Here is a 15,576-nt window from a genome sequence, read left to right on the forward strand (position 1 = left end):
TTTGCCACCTAAACCCTGAAAAAACATTTAAAAACAAACTCTCGACACATTTCAGCATCAAGCTTTTTTTTTTTGTTTGACTCCCTGATGAAAGCTTGATGCTGAAATTTTATTTATTTATTTATTTTTCATTTTTATTTAACCTTTATTTACCCAGGGTAGGTTCGCTGAGCACGGATGCTCTTTTGCAGAAACGACCTGGGGTTTATTTGACCAGAGGGAAGACTGCCCCCTGCTGACCCACCAACACCACTTCCAGCAGAAACTCAGTATTCCCTGGTGGTCTCCAACCCAAGTACTAACCAAATCCACACTTGCTTAGCTTCAGCCAGTCGGCAGGAGCAGAGTGCGTGGTGGTATGGCTGCTGGCAAATGCGTCAGAGTTTGTATTTAAAGGTTTAATATGACCAAGCCATGAAAATAAAGGCATTTTAATTGTTAAAAAGAGAGTGCCTTGGAGTTTTCTTTGATTTTGATGTCTATACATATCCCATCCAAAGAGCACCTCAAACAAACTCAATTTGAGTCCAGGAAGCGCTCCTACCCAAACATTTTTTGAGTATTTATACAGTATGTGTTTAGACCTATAGTATGTCTGTGTGTTTACGCCTTCTCTGTTTTATCCCTCAAGAGCATTACAGCAAGCCATTATTCAATTGAAAGCTCAATATTAAATTAATAGCTCAGTAGGACACAAATGCCCAGGGAGCAAGCTGAGTTCTGAAACCACTGGTGAATAATTATTATTTGCTGGAGGGATTTGTATGTTGAAACAGAGGCCAAACTAACGAACAATAAAGTGTTTCAGGAGGAGCCAGCAGTTTTTAAAGCTGTAAATGTAATAATAATGTTTGCAGTATACACTATGTTTAAGTGGACTGATCCTTATTTTATTATTGCCTTATTCAGAATTTTAGCCAGTTGGTTCTAAGACAAAAGGCTGCAGGAATTAAGCCTGCCGAAACCTTTTGGAGACTTCAGTTAAAAATGCTTTTTATTATAAATATAAAATGAAAGTGTTTTTTCCCTCTTCACAAACACAGCTGGGCATGTTTCTAAACTAACTTTTCATTTACATGTTTATAAATCGAGGCCACACTGTCAAAGGCTGTCCTGATTTCAGTGTGACACATCCAGGTGTACAATACATATCCCAATTTCTGTCCATGTGACCATAGGTACCTTATGTTAAATCTGCTTCCACACTACAGTCTGTTTATCTGAGGGTCAGCTGAAACAATTTAACATTTTGATCCTGTTTGGGTGCAAAGCTTTGTTGTACATGATTGGTCACAGGTCAGGTCACTAAAGCTGCAAATCTGTGAATGACTGTTCTAGTGATAGGGAATTAGCTATAAACCAGTTTTCCTGGCGTTCCTCATCTCTGCAACGGAAAAACAAAAGGCCTTAAGATCTTTGGAGTCTACATACTTGTAAGTTTTTGTGTTTGTGTACACAGACTGTACGATTGCCTCCTAATTGCATGTTTACAGTAACTATTACAAGCCTTGACAGCATAGTTCTCATAGGTGTAATTACTTGAGAAGGATGTCCCCTTGGACCAAGCCAAGCCTTCATTAGCAGCTCTCAATTAAGAGCTTCACACCTGAGCTGGAGAATTGTGTCTGACAGATGAGTGGATCATGATGGCTGGGGGTCTCTCTGGGCAGCAGTAAAATTATGATGTCATTGCAGAGGGAGAAAGGACATGCTCAAATGTAATATTGGCCTATGAAGTGTTGAATCTGCATTTGCGGATCAAAAGACACACGTGCGTTCAGTGACATAAGTTTGAGAGTTTCCTTTTTTATTTTTTTTATTTTGAGACTTTCCTCTCGCAGTCTGTGCGCTCCAATCCACACAAAAATATACTTATCCACACAAGAGGTCTGCACGGGCTTGAAATTTAAGACCAAACCCAGCTCATATCCGGGACCTTGAGACCTGACCCGACCAAGCCCGACTGGTACTGCCAAATTTGAAAACCAAACCCAATGCAAAACCGAAACCGCTTAGAGATGTGGTTTTACAATGCTTTGTTCAGCTGCTATGGACTTGAGTTATAGCAATAATTATCATACTGCAATTGGTAATATTTGATTTCCATATGGAATTGTAAACAGTGTCTACACAGCTTACCAAGGCATGGTGGCCCATGGTTAGCAGTGTAGCACTGTACACATCCAGTTTTTGTCAGCTGGCTTACCAGACCCGTTTACTTTAGGCTACATTTCTCATTAGTGCCTTCGTTGCCCGCAAAGTTTCTGCTATTTTCTTTGACGGTATCTTTAAGTTCAGTGGACTCAGTCTTCTTGCTATCATAGGTCAAAACAGCATTGAAATCACTACACTGCATGTGACCAGTGAGCTTTTCATCTGTTGTCACGAGGTCACAAGGTCAAATTATTTTGACAACGAAGCCATTCCTGACTTATTGGAATTTTAACAAGTTGACGTTCTCACAATCCACTGCGAAGTTAAACATGGTCTAGAGTGCGCTTGTGCAAAACAAGTTAAAATAAGTTTATTTATTCAAATAAAAATGCATTTACAACATAAAATAATAATTCATTTTCACTTAATATAAAACAAACCCAAAACCAAACCGAACTTTTTCCTGCCAATTACATCATCACAAATTCTCTAAGCCCACAAAGAATATGTCACCCCATTGGACATTTAGCTACATCAGCCAATAAAAACATTGGATACACACACAAAATGAACATATATAGAAGTGTACAAGGTTTTAAAAAAAAAAAAAACAAACAAAAAAAAAAAACCTTGCAGCCATCGGAGCTAATTTACTAGTAGCTCACTGGTAGCGTATTTGCATGTAAGACCGTTGGACGAGTGAGAAGTGTAGATGCAAATCCCCCCCTCGGACTCAGGCAACCCTCTAACTTATTACACTGGCTTGCTGGCTAACTGATAATTGCCTTAAAAATGAAAACTATTGCTTTTGCAACTGTATAATCTTTGCAGGAAACCCAAAGATTATGTGTGAAATGATAAATCCATTCTCTATCATTTGACATACAAACCCCACGTAATATTGTTTCATGACGTTCACATTTTGATGATACCCCTGCCTAAAACAACACTCTTCAAACCTGAAACAGTTGTCTACCTTCTTTAAAAGAATGTGCAAACAGCAACATGAAAGAACTTCTTTTTATTGCATAGGCGCATCAAATTGTTTGAATCCTTTGGGGTAAAATACTAAAACTTACACTCCAGAAAAGATATATTGATTCTTGGTTGTCAAGCTAATTTTTACAAAATGTACAAGTGTATATTTGCAACTTAACATAAATACCGGTTGTAAAATAGCTACTGTAAATACGTACATAAATACATACAATACTTCATTATCCCCATAGGACATTTTCCTTGCAGTATGTAACATTCACATTACAGAAACAGACATTTATACTAAGAAACATACAATCAGTCACACTACAGAAAGCGGGTGAGGGGGATAAACAAAATAAAAACAGATAAAAATTAGAAATATTTAGGCCTATTAATTACATATCGAATTGTACAAACCTATCCAGACATATGTTTGCCCCATTAATGTACTGTATGCTTCTGGGTCAAATAAAGTTTAGCCAGATAAGCACAATTGTAACAATGTAAAATGATAAAAATCGTATTTGTTGATCACAATCTTCGAAACAATAAGCACGAAACCGTCCAGACCCACGGCGCACCTGTATAAAGTGTCATGAGTAAAACTTGGCTAACTATATAGCTAGCTAGCTATGGCATGTCCTCAGCTCTGTAACGTTATTTGTTGTCCTCCGTGTGTCCATACATCTGTATCAGTGGTACGCGCTAACTAGGTTAACTAAAGTAGGTGAAACGCTAACATGTTAGGGTTAGCTAAAGTAACGATAGGCGATAAAGCTGTGCTTAAAAATCTTGTGCCGTTCGAAGCGGTGATTTTGGGAGATACACCTGCGCATGCGTCCTACTAAACGAAGCACCACCTGCACATGTGTCTTACCGAACGTCCTTCTCAGGTCGTCCATGAGTGACTGACCACAATTTGCCATGCATAGCTCACGGTGGCAGGCAGTCCTGCGCTTCGTGGGAAAAAAATAACAACATTAATAATAATGCTAATAATAATCATCATAATCATAATCATAATAATGAATTTTATTAATGATATGATTCTCATACACCCAAAACAATGGATGCAGACAATTGTTCAAACGTAATGTTGTCATTTAAAAAATGTTTTTGGCGTAACACAGCTGAATTGCTTATTATTTCCACTATTAATGATTGATGCCATTTATTGTTATTTTTTTTTACTAATTATTTGTATACTCTGCTATCCTCGAAAATTAGGCAATATGGAATCACAGCCTGTAAACTAATCTTGTTTTCTCTACAAAAAAAAAAATATGATTCTGTATTGAGTTACTGGAGTTAATGAGTTCCCCAGTTTGATCACCATAGCGCATGTATCGAAAACCCCAGAGCAAGATGTATAAAATGTCCCCCTACTGTAAATATGAAACCAGGCTGAACAAACTGGAGGACACCTTTTTGCTCATTATCGGCTCAGGTGATTGTGGTGGGTAATTACTAAGCATTCTTTCTCTTTTGAGAGGGTAATATTTCTCAGGTTACCTTTCTTACACAGCAAAATTACAAGAAGCTGGTGTTATGAAGGAGATGGATTTCACCTTGGAGAAAGTTTAATAAATTGTGAAACTAGTTTTTTCAAAAGTGCACGGACATAATTTCTCTGACACAGTTTACTTAGCCAATTTCCATGCCGTGATACAAATGGATAGTAATTGGCAGATATTGTTTGTTGGACATTAGACTTCACCTCATGTGGTGCAGACTATTTTATTTGCATGCTCAGTACTCGACCTAAAAAGCCAGCCTCCCTTTGGTAAATGGACTGCATTTATATAGCGCTTTTATCCAAAGCGCTTTACAATTGGTGCCTCTTGTTCACCAGAGCAGTTAGGGGTTAGGTGTCTTGCTCAGGGACACTTCGACACGCCCAGGGCGGGGATCGAACTGGCAATCCTCCGACTGCTATACAACCGCTCTTACCTCCTGAGCTATATCGCCCAGTACCTTTGTCTATGGAATGAAAGCATATTAAAATAAACTTCATGATAAATAATGTGACGGCAAATAATGATTTGTAGGATCCTATGTAGGTAATCATGTTAATGTAATCTTAAATGTTTTCAGAAATTAAAAAAGAAATCAACTGCATTAAATTTAATTGCGTTCAGTTGATATGTTTTTCTTTATTAACAGGGCAAGAAAAACTAAAGTAAAGCAACAAAGAGAAGAAATCAGACCCTGAAATGAGCTCCCTGAATTCCACCCTCTCTCTAAATACAACTTTTGTGCATCCCCCATTTCTTTTCATCAGTGGTTTGAATAACATGCCCCATGCCAAATACTACTATATTTTCCTGTGCTTTGTTTTTGTGGTCACTGTGTTGGGGAACTCCTTTGTCATGTTCAGTATATACATAGAGCGCAGTTTTCACACCCCAAAGTATATGACCGTGTTTAATTTAGTTGTAGCTGATTTGGGTGAAAGCACTGCTTTTATTCCAAATTTTATTGCAACGTTTTTCTTTGTCACTTTGCAGTCTCTCACTCTTACCGTTCTGGCCTTTGATAGATTGGTGGCAATATGCTTGCCACTGAGATACCATGCCATCATTACAATGCAAGCAATGGCAGTGATATTAACAGTAGTGTGGGCATATGATTCAGTCTTACTGATTTTAATGGTGTCTTTGATTACCAGGTTGTCTTTTTGTAAATCCATTGTGGTAAAAAGCCATTTCTGTGATCATGGACCCATTGTTATGTGCGCCCCTATGTCTTGGTGTATGTGGGTGTGTCTCTCTCTCTCTCTCTCTCTCTCTCTCTCTGGCTCTCTGTAGCTCTCAGATTGCTTAATTGGTGATTGGCAGTGGGAAGAGCTACACCTGTGACAAGCAGATTGCACCTGATAGACTAGGATATATATATTACAGCCCCGTGATCCTGCTGGGTCCTCTACACAGACGGGCCTGGAGGATCACCCCATCTGTTTGCTACCTCATCATTTACCATTATACTAAATTCATTCATTGTTGTACTGAGATGTGGATACTCGCCGTTATCTTCAAGTGCATTGTGAAATTTGTCCAAATTCTGGATTAAATCATTATTGTTGAATCTCTCTTGTTAGACTCCATTTTATGTTGTGGTTTGCCTGTGGCTAGCCGTAACACCATACACAATTTGGCCTGCAATGACAATTATATCAATCATATGCTGGCAATTATTAACATAGTATTATTACTTTATGTACCCTTTATTTTGACTGTACTATCATATGTATTTATTGCTGGTGCAGTGTTTAAAATAGCTTCATGGGAAGGGAGATTTCAAGCCATTAAGACTTGTTCTGCACACCTAATGCTAGTCGCTATATATTACTTTCCAATCATGGGAGTCTACGTTGCTGCACTAACTTTAAATCTTCTGCCTAATGTCAGGATAGTGAGTACATAATTTTCAAAGGTCATAACCCCCATGATGAACCCAATAATTTATGTGCTCAGCACAGAAGAGTTTAAGGAATTCTTAAAAAAAACTTTGCAAAAGAAAAATAAATAACCACAATGGGAAAGAAAATATTAAAATAAAGGAATGAATTGATATTACACAAACTCTTATTACTGTATTACAAACCCTGCAATCTGTGATTACAAAGGTAGAGGCATGGGTTATGAATTCCTTAACCTCTGTTAAATACAGAAAAAAATATTCAGTTTCCAGTTTTTAGTCTGCTAAGTCTTGGTTCATTCGATGGAATACGTTTCAAATGTATTCAATTATTTATTTTTTAAGCTTAATGTTTAAAGTGGGATTAATTATAAAATGTTACTTACGGCAATATTGATTCACTTTGAATTTTTGATTCTATTCTTGTGGTTATGAATAATGTAGTTTGATGCACATGCGATTTGCTTAATAAATTACTTATTATTTTATTGCAGTACCTATATTCAACATATGGATACGTGTTATTTTTTACATATGGGAAACATATGTTCTGAATGTATTTTAAGAATATAGTAGTCTTTTGTTTTTTAAAACTCAAGGCAAGCAATAATTAATACCATCTGTATTTAATGTTTCAGTGTCTCTTTTGAAACAGCAAATAAAGTGAAGGAAATAAATGGGAATACTACTGTATAAATGGGCTCCTAATTGGAGACAGTGCTGGTAAGAATTGAGAGAGCAAAGTAAATAACCAGTATTGTGTAAAGTTTAAGTAAAAAAGAAAATCATAAAAAAAACAAACACATGTACAACAACCTAATTAGGGGCCTACTGATTCACATCAGTCTTTAATTTGATTCGCTAAATTTTTGCCCCCTCGTTTTAGGTAATTGTTTGTAAAAAAGCACAATAAGCACAAATGTGAACATTTTTATTCTTAATGGCATACTTTCCTATTTCAGACATAAATGTGGCTTAAGAGGGTAAATTAATGTCTGGGACCAGATGCTGACCTCCCCAATCTGTCAGACCCTCATAAGAGAAATCTGCGCCAACAGCAACCTAGGGAAATATTCTGCAGCATCCTAAATTCTATATAATATTGACTCTTACAGATAACATTTGGTCCCACTCTGGAGTAGAATTCACGTAGAGTTGAATTAACACTGGATATTTTACTGTGCAAAAACCAAATAGAGCACACCCAAACTGACACATTTTTTAAAACTGACTGTATCTCCATCAGGAAGGTTTGATTTTTTGATCAACAGTAGGAGTTGACAATACTTATTTATGTATATTATTCACTTCATTCAGAGGGCTACAGACAGAGATGGAGTCCTTTACTTTGCTACAGAGTATAATGGCAGTGCATCATCTCAGATTTTACCTGTAATCCCATTGTTCCGATCCAGTTCCAGAATCACTTGCTCTGATATCCTGAAATTACTTGTTAATTGACTTACGGAAATTGGGGATCTGATTTGGGTCCCTAAACTTGTCGATTTTACCAACAACCAAAGAAATTGTCCTGACAGAGTAAATGTAGTTAATGAGTTCCCCAGGTTCATTTCCATGGCAATCACACAGAGCAAGATGTACAAAAGGAGAGTGATTGCTCCTCTACTGTAAACATGAAACCAGGCTGGACAAACTGGAGAAAACGTTTTTTAACCTTATTCTCTGCTAAGGTGATCGTGGTGAGTAAGGACTAAGGATTCTTCCCCTTTTGAAGTCATATTACTTGTCAGATTACCATTTTTCATAATTGGATCATTTGTTTCAGAGCTTAGATCTGAAAATGTATTTAACTTTAACTTTGGAGATGTTTACCAACTATTTATTTCTTATTTTTTTATTTATTTTTTTTAAATTAGTATTTACATGGTTAGAGTCAAATCAAATGTCCTAGCACCTATGTCCTAGCACTTACCTCTGTGCATCATATATAGTATAGCATAATTCATGATGTGTTCTGGCGGGGCTGTCTTCAACTAAAGAAAACTGGGTGTAACTGGCATTTTTTAAAATTAAAGAACACTTTTATGCCGTATGCTTTTAAAAGCCCTTTCGGCAAAAACCAGAAAAACAATATCGCTATAAATACGCTTTTAAAAGCCCATTCTTCAAAGCCAGAAACATAGCAACAACATTGCAACAAATAACATAAATTACAAAAATGTTGTTTGTTCAAAAAGCTTTACATAAATGAACATCAATACAGGTATAAACAAGTAAAGAAAAACACAGATAAATGGGGAGGCAGTGAATTGTTTTTAGACCTGCTAAAAGTAGTAACTGCGCGAATCCGATCATATTGCAGAGTGCGTCTGACAATTACTGTACTTCTACTCAGAACAGTGGGTTGCCTTAGGTCGTGGGCGAACGTCAGAGTCGGACAGGCCTGGTTCAACTAAACAATCGACTGACCGCCTGAAGGGAGTAAGTGGAATCACATTCATATTTTGTTGTATATGTTACATAATTGCAGATCCTATTTAGGAAAAATCAAGGGCCACCTAGATGTCGCATGCATGCAAAATGATTCCAAATCTTATGAAAACCATGACATTTAATTTCTTTGCACTGATTGTTACATTTGATTCTTGGTAAGCTGCTGAAATAATAATAAACCATGATTATGGAGAGGTTATGTGTAATATGTAAAAAAGTTGACTGTGCCGCCAAAGCTGTTAGAAATATAGACAATGCAATTTTACAGTGCCTGAAAGTGCACACTGGCAAGTACAGACTGTGTGTAACCATTATATACATCAGAATTACATGTAGTTGGTTTTACGGTGAAGAAAAGAAATTTTAAAAACTACTTGATAATAAATGTGACGGTTAAAACAATTATAGGACATGACGTAGTTTTGTTCACGTAATCTTAAATCTGTTTTCAGAATTTGAAAATAAATCACCAGCATTGATTGTAATTGAGTTATTCAGTCTATATGTTATCTTTTTTAATTACAGAATAAAGAAAAGCAAAAGTAAAGCAACAAATAGAAGAATTAAACACATCTGCTATGAACTCCCTGAATTCCACCCTCCCTCTAAATACAACTTTTGTGAGCCCCCCGTTTTTTTTCCTTAATGGTTTGAATAACATGCGCCATGCCAAATACTACTATGTTTTCCTGTCCTTTATTTTTGTGGTCTCTGTTTTGGGAAACTCCTTTGTCATGTTTATTATTTACACAGAGCACAGTTTTCACACCCCAAAGTATATGGCTGTTTTCAATTTGGCTGTAGCTGACTTGGGTGAAAGTACTGCTCTAATTCCAAATGTAATTGCAATGTTTCTTTTTGATTCACGAATACATCTCCTTTGACGCTTGCTTGGCAAACATGTTTTTTGTGTTTTTCTTTTCCTGTTTGCAGTCTCTCAGTCTTACCCTTATGACCTATGATAGATTGGTGGCAATATGCTTGCCACTGAGATACCATGCCATCATCACAATGCAAGCGATGGCTGTGATATTAACAGTGGTGTGGGCATATGATTCAGTCTTACTGATTTTAATGGTTTCTTTGATTACCAGGTTGTCCTTTTGTAAATCCATTGTGGTAAAAAGCTACTTTTGTCAACATGAGTCCATATATAGTTTGGCATGCAATGACAATTTTATCAATCATGTGATATCAAGACTTAATGTGACATTATTTGTTTATATACCCTTTATTTTGATTGTACTGTCTTATATTTTTATTGCTGGTGCACTGTCTAAAATAACTTCATGGGAAGGGCGATTTAAAGCCATTAAGACTTGTTCTGCACACCTAATGCTGGTGTCTTTACATTACCTTCCAGTAATAGGCACGCACATTACGTTACTAACTTCAACCCTTAAATCTGAAGCGAGTATAATGAATTTGCCAATTGTAAAGGCCGTTACCCCCATGATGAACCCAATCATTTACGTGCTGAACACAGAAGAGGTTAGGGTATTCTCTAAAAAACTTCTAAAAAACAAAAAAAAAAAAAAAAAACAAGAACAAAACTGCAACAGAAATAAAAAAAAACTTAAAAAAATGGAACAAATTCATATTACAAGACTTTTGCTTTTAACTGTATCACAAACTGCAGTCTGTGAAACCAGAGGTGGAGGCAGCAGTTACAATTAGCCTTAGCCTCTATGGAAATGGTTGCAAATGTTAAGAAATTCTCAAAAAATAATTTTCAAAACCAAGAATCAACAGTTTTTAGTCTGCTAAGTCGGTTAATTTGTTTTGTGGAACCTTACGTTTTAAGTTAATTCAATTATTATTAGTTTTTACTGCTTAATGTTAAAAGCGTGATGAATTATAAATGTTGCGTCTATTGATGATTCACAAATGATTCCCCTTTGAATTTCTGCATTCTGTTCTTGTGTTGCTTGTTCAACATTCAATTTGCTTAAATAATTTTACGCAGCATCATTAAAATGTTAACTGCCAACGGTCAGAACCTTTACAGTACTAGTCTTCAATGGAGACATTTTAGTTTTTACGTATGGGTAAAGTACTTTCTCTTAAAATATTTTAGAAACTTGAGGCAATCAATGGTAAATTCCATGTTCATTTAATGTTTCAGTTCAAAACAGAGTCTGTCTTGCAACAACAAAGATAATGGTCAAATATTGTTTGTTTCCTGTCATGAGTTTCCACCCACTTGTAATACATGTCTTATTTGTTAAGAGTTTCTAAGAAATAACCAAGTGATAAAAATTCAATTTCTCTGACCAAGCCTATTATTAAAATGCACCCCAACTCAATGATTCTCAACCACAATACTAGTGATGCCTATGTGTGCTGGCTTTTATTCCAACCACTGTTGCAATCTCTGAAGTTATTTATTATTAGGTGCTTTTCATGTTTAGAAGGATCATTTGCCCGATTATACCACTTTGCGCCCAATTTAACAGTCAAGGTCCAATTTTCAAATACTAGTGCTAACTCAAGACCCAGGCAAATTAGGGTGTGTCAAATTAAATTTAGGTAATTTTGAAACAACAGGCTTGAGCACAACTCACAGGATTCACATTTGCTGGATTGCTGCTCTCTTGCTTGATTGCTTGTGTCTGACATGTATTTCCTGTTTGTGGTGGTAAGAGTGAGAGGAAGGAGTCTGGTAGTGTTAGGAAAGTTTGTAACAGGATTGAATTGTGCTTTCAATAGTGTGTTTCATATTAGTTAGAGTTCTTTCATTTATTTATTTTTAAACCATATTATAAGTGTTATAAGGTAAGATGGTTTTGCTCCTAAGGTGAACATCTGGGTTGACATTACGGGACGGGGTAATTTTACACGTTTTTCCTCCATTAAGCACTTGGCTAGCAAAATAACTGATTAGATAATTTGGCCACCTTCTCCCTGAACAGAGCTTTTTTGTGGTTTTTCAACCACTCAGGAGCAAAATATAATTGTAGTTAGGTGGTTTGCCCTTATGGTTATGTGCTAACATTGGCTGTAGTCAGGGGTGCTGTAAAGGGGGGGGGGGGGGGGGGGGGGGTAGGATGATTCCAAAAGCCCTGACTGACAGGGACCCACAGAAAATATTAGAACATAGGATTTTCTGGGGTGGAGGGGGCCCAATGTGAGCTTGTTTCATGGGGCCCAGAATCCCTGGTGGTGCCTCTGGCTGTAGTTTAGTGGGATAACTGATGAGCCACCGGGCACCCAGCTGGCCACATCCTCCTGGAAAAGGGAGTGAGTGATAGTGGAGGACTCAGTTATTAGGGGGGGTAGACAGCATAGTCTGTCTGCATGAAAAGAAATCCTGTACAGTGTGTTGCCTTCCTGGTTCCCAGGTAGGCGATCTCCTGGAGTTGCCGACAAGCTCCTGGCCAGAGTGGGGAGGGATCCAGTGGTCATGGTTCACGTAGGAACCAATGGCATAGGTAAGGGCAGGTTTGAGGATCTGCACGACAAATATGTGGAGCTAGCAAAAACGATTAGGAGCAGAACCTCAAACCTAGTGTGATAATGTGAATAATGTGAGACTATTATTATGGGTGACTTCAATTAACTGGCTATGTAATCCAAAAAGATTTAAATAAAATCCAGGGGGTGGAAACCTGGCAAATGAAATTCAGTGCAGCCAAATATAGTTCTGCATGTGGGGGGGGCAACATTAGGCAGCATTACTTTATGGGAGGAACACAACTGGAATGTGCTCAATTTGAAAAAGACCTGGGAGCAATGTTTGATCAAAGCCTTTCAAGTTTTAGGCACAGCGTGCTGTAGCAATAAAAAAAGGCAAACAGGATGCCACAATATAGCCAAACGTATTGAGTATAAATCCAAGGAAGTTATACTTATTTCATGCAATACATTTGCTAGACCACACTTGGAGTATTGTATGCAGTTGTGGGGACCATACTACAAGAAAGATATAGAGACTCTGGAAAAGGTTCCTAAGAAGAGCAACAAAACTGATTCCTAACAAAGAGTACGTAAACTTTTGACCCAGTGAAAATCTGATATAGTACATAAAAGCTGAAATAAATCTGTCTCTTACCTATTATTTTGAAATGACCTCTAATGGAAATAAAGTACAGACCCTAATAGACTTAATACATGAAATGTATGGTAACATGAAAAGTGCAAAATTGAGTTTGAATGTCTTTAGCCTGGGTGAATGTAAACTTTTGGCCTCAACTGTATAGGTGGTCACTGCATGACAGAGGAGGAAGAAACAGAAATGCACTTTTTCCTCCATTGTGAGAATTTTGCCTGCCTGTGGGAAACATTCCAAGATCACATCATAAATATATTGCCTGAATTTGCTACCTAAACCCTGAAAAAACATTTAAAAACAAACTCTCGACGCATTTCAGCATCAAGCTTTTTTTTTTGTTTGACTCCCTGACGAAAGCTTGATGCTGAAATTTTATTTATTTATTTATTTATTATTTTTATTTAACCTTTATTTACCCAGGGTAGGTTCGCTGAGCACGGATGCTCTTTTGCAGAAACGACCTGGGGTTTATTTGACCAGAGGGAAGACTGCCCCCTGCTGACCCACCAACACCACTTCCAGCAGAAACTCAGTATTCCCTGGTGGTCTCCAACCCAAGTACTAACCAAATCCACACTTGCTTAGCTTCAGCCAGTCGGCAGGAGCAGAGTGCGTGGTGGTATGGCTGCTGGCAAATGCGTCAGAGTTTGTTTTTAAAGGTTTAATATGACCAAGCCATGAAAATAAAGGCATTTTAATTGCTAAAAAGAGTGCCTTGGAGTATTCTTTGATTTTGATGTCTATACGTATCCAATCCAAAGAGCACCTCAAACAAACTCAATTTGAGTCCAGGAAGCGCTCCTACCCAAACATTTTTTGAGTATTTATACAGTATGTGTTTAGACCAATAGTATGTCTTTGTGTTTACGCCTGCTCTGTTTTATCCCTCAAGAGCATTACAGCAAGCCATTATTCAATTGAAACCTCAATATTAAATTAATAGCTCAGTAGGACACAAATGCCCAGGGAGCAAGCTGAGTTCTGAAACCACTGGTGAATCAGCTTAAACAATTTAACATTTTGATCCTGTTTGGGTGCAAAGCTTTGTTGTACATGATTTGTCACAGGTCAGGTCACTAAAGCTGCAAATCTGTGAGTGACTGTTCTAGTGATAGGGAATTAGCTACAAACCAATTTTCCTGGCGTTCCTCATCTCTGCAACGGAAAAACAAAAGGCCTTAAGATCTTTGGAGTCTACATACTTGCAGCAATCCTAATATGTGCGTGTATACAGCAGCAAAGGGGCGTCCAGCTCCATATTAATGCCCATGGTTTTGGAATGAGATGTTCAACAGTACATATGGGCATGATGTTCAGGTGTCCACCTACTTTTGGAAATGTAGTGTGTGTATATATATATATATATATATATATATATATATATATCTACACACACACACACACACACACACACTCTTTCAAACACTCCCCTCCGACAGGAGGCTGCTGTCCATCAGGAACAAAACCTCACGACACAACAGTTTTTTCCCGACTGCAGCTAGCCTCATCAACAAGGCCCGGGACCCCCACTGACACTGTCTGTTATCCTGACCCCCACGGACACCAAACAGACAGCACCTGTACTTATAACACTTTATCCCCTTGCACTATTGTTTATTGTTTACTGTTTACCGTTTGCACTATGTTTGTGTTATGTTTTTATTGCACTATGTTTATTTTATTTATCTTATTTTATGTTCACTGTTATGCACCACCTGACCAAAACAAATTCCTCGTATGTGTAAACCTACTTGGCAATAAAACCTGATTCTGATTCTGATTCTGATTCTGATTCTGATATATACACACTGTATTTACATCAATATGGGGTGATCCGTGTATGAATTACATCCCTCTTTATACATAGTGTCCCCCATTTTAGGGGAGAAAAAGTAATTGGACAAAGCAAAACATAATCAAACATACATAATCTGCTATAAAGTCAGCATATTCAGTATATGCACAAATATCTCTCAACTAAAGTCTTGTAAATTGTATTTTAAATGAATGTGCAGTGAATACATATTTTCCGTTTGCACAAATACTTTTTGTATGAAAAACCAAAAAATATGTTTCTAATTTCCACATGTATTTTTTGCAATAAGACATGCTCAAATGTACTATTGGCCTATGAAGTGTTGAATCTGCATTTGCGGATCAAAAGACAAGCGTGCGTTCAGTGACATAAGTTTGAGAGTTTCCTTTTTTATTTTTTTTTATTTTGAGACTTTCCTCTCGCAGTCTGTGCGCTCCAATCCACACAAAAATATACTTATCCACACTAGAGTTCTGCACGGGCTTGAAATTTAAGACCGAACCCGGCTCATATCCGGGACCTTGAGACCTGACCTGAACAAGCCCGACTGGTACTGCCAAATTTGAAAACTGAACCCAATGCGAAACCGAAATCGCTTAGACATGCGGTTTTACAATGCATTGTTCAGCTGCTATGGACTTGAGTTATAGCAATAATTATCATACTGCAATTGGTAATATTTTATTTCCATATGGAATTGTAA

This window comes from Anguilla anguilla, chromosome 12, assembly GCF_013347855.1.
Source record: "Anguilla anguilla isolate fAngAng1 chromosome 12, fAngAng1.pri, whole genome shotgun sequence".
NCBI lineage: Eukaryota > Metazoa > Chordata > Actinopteri > Anguilliformes > Anguillidae > Anguilla > Anguilla anguilla.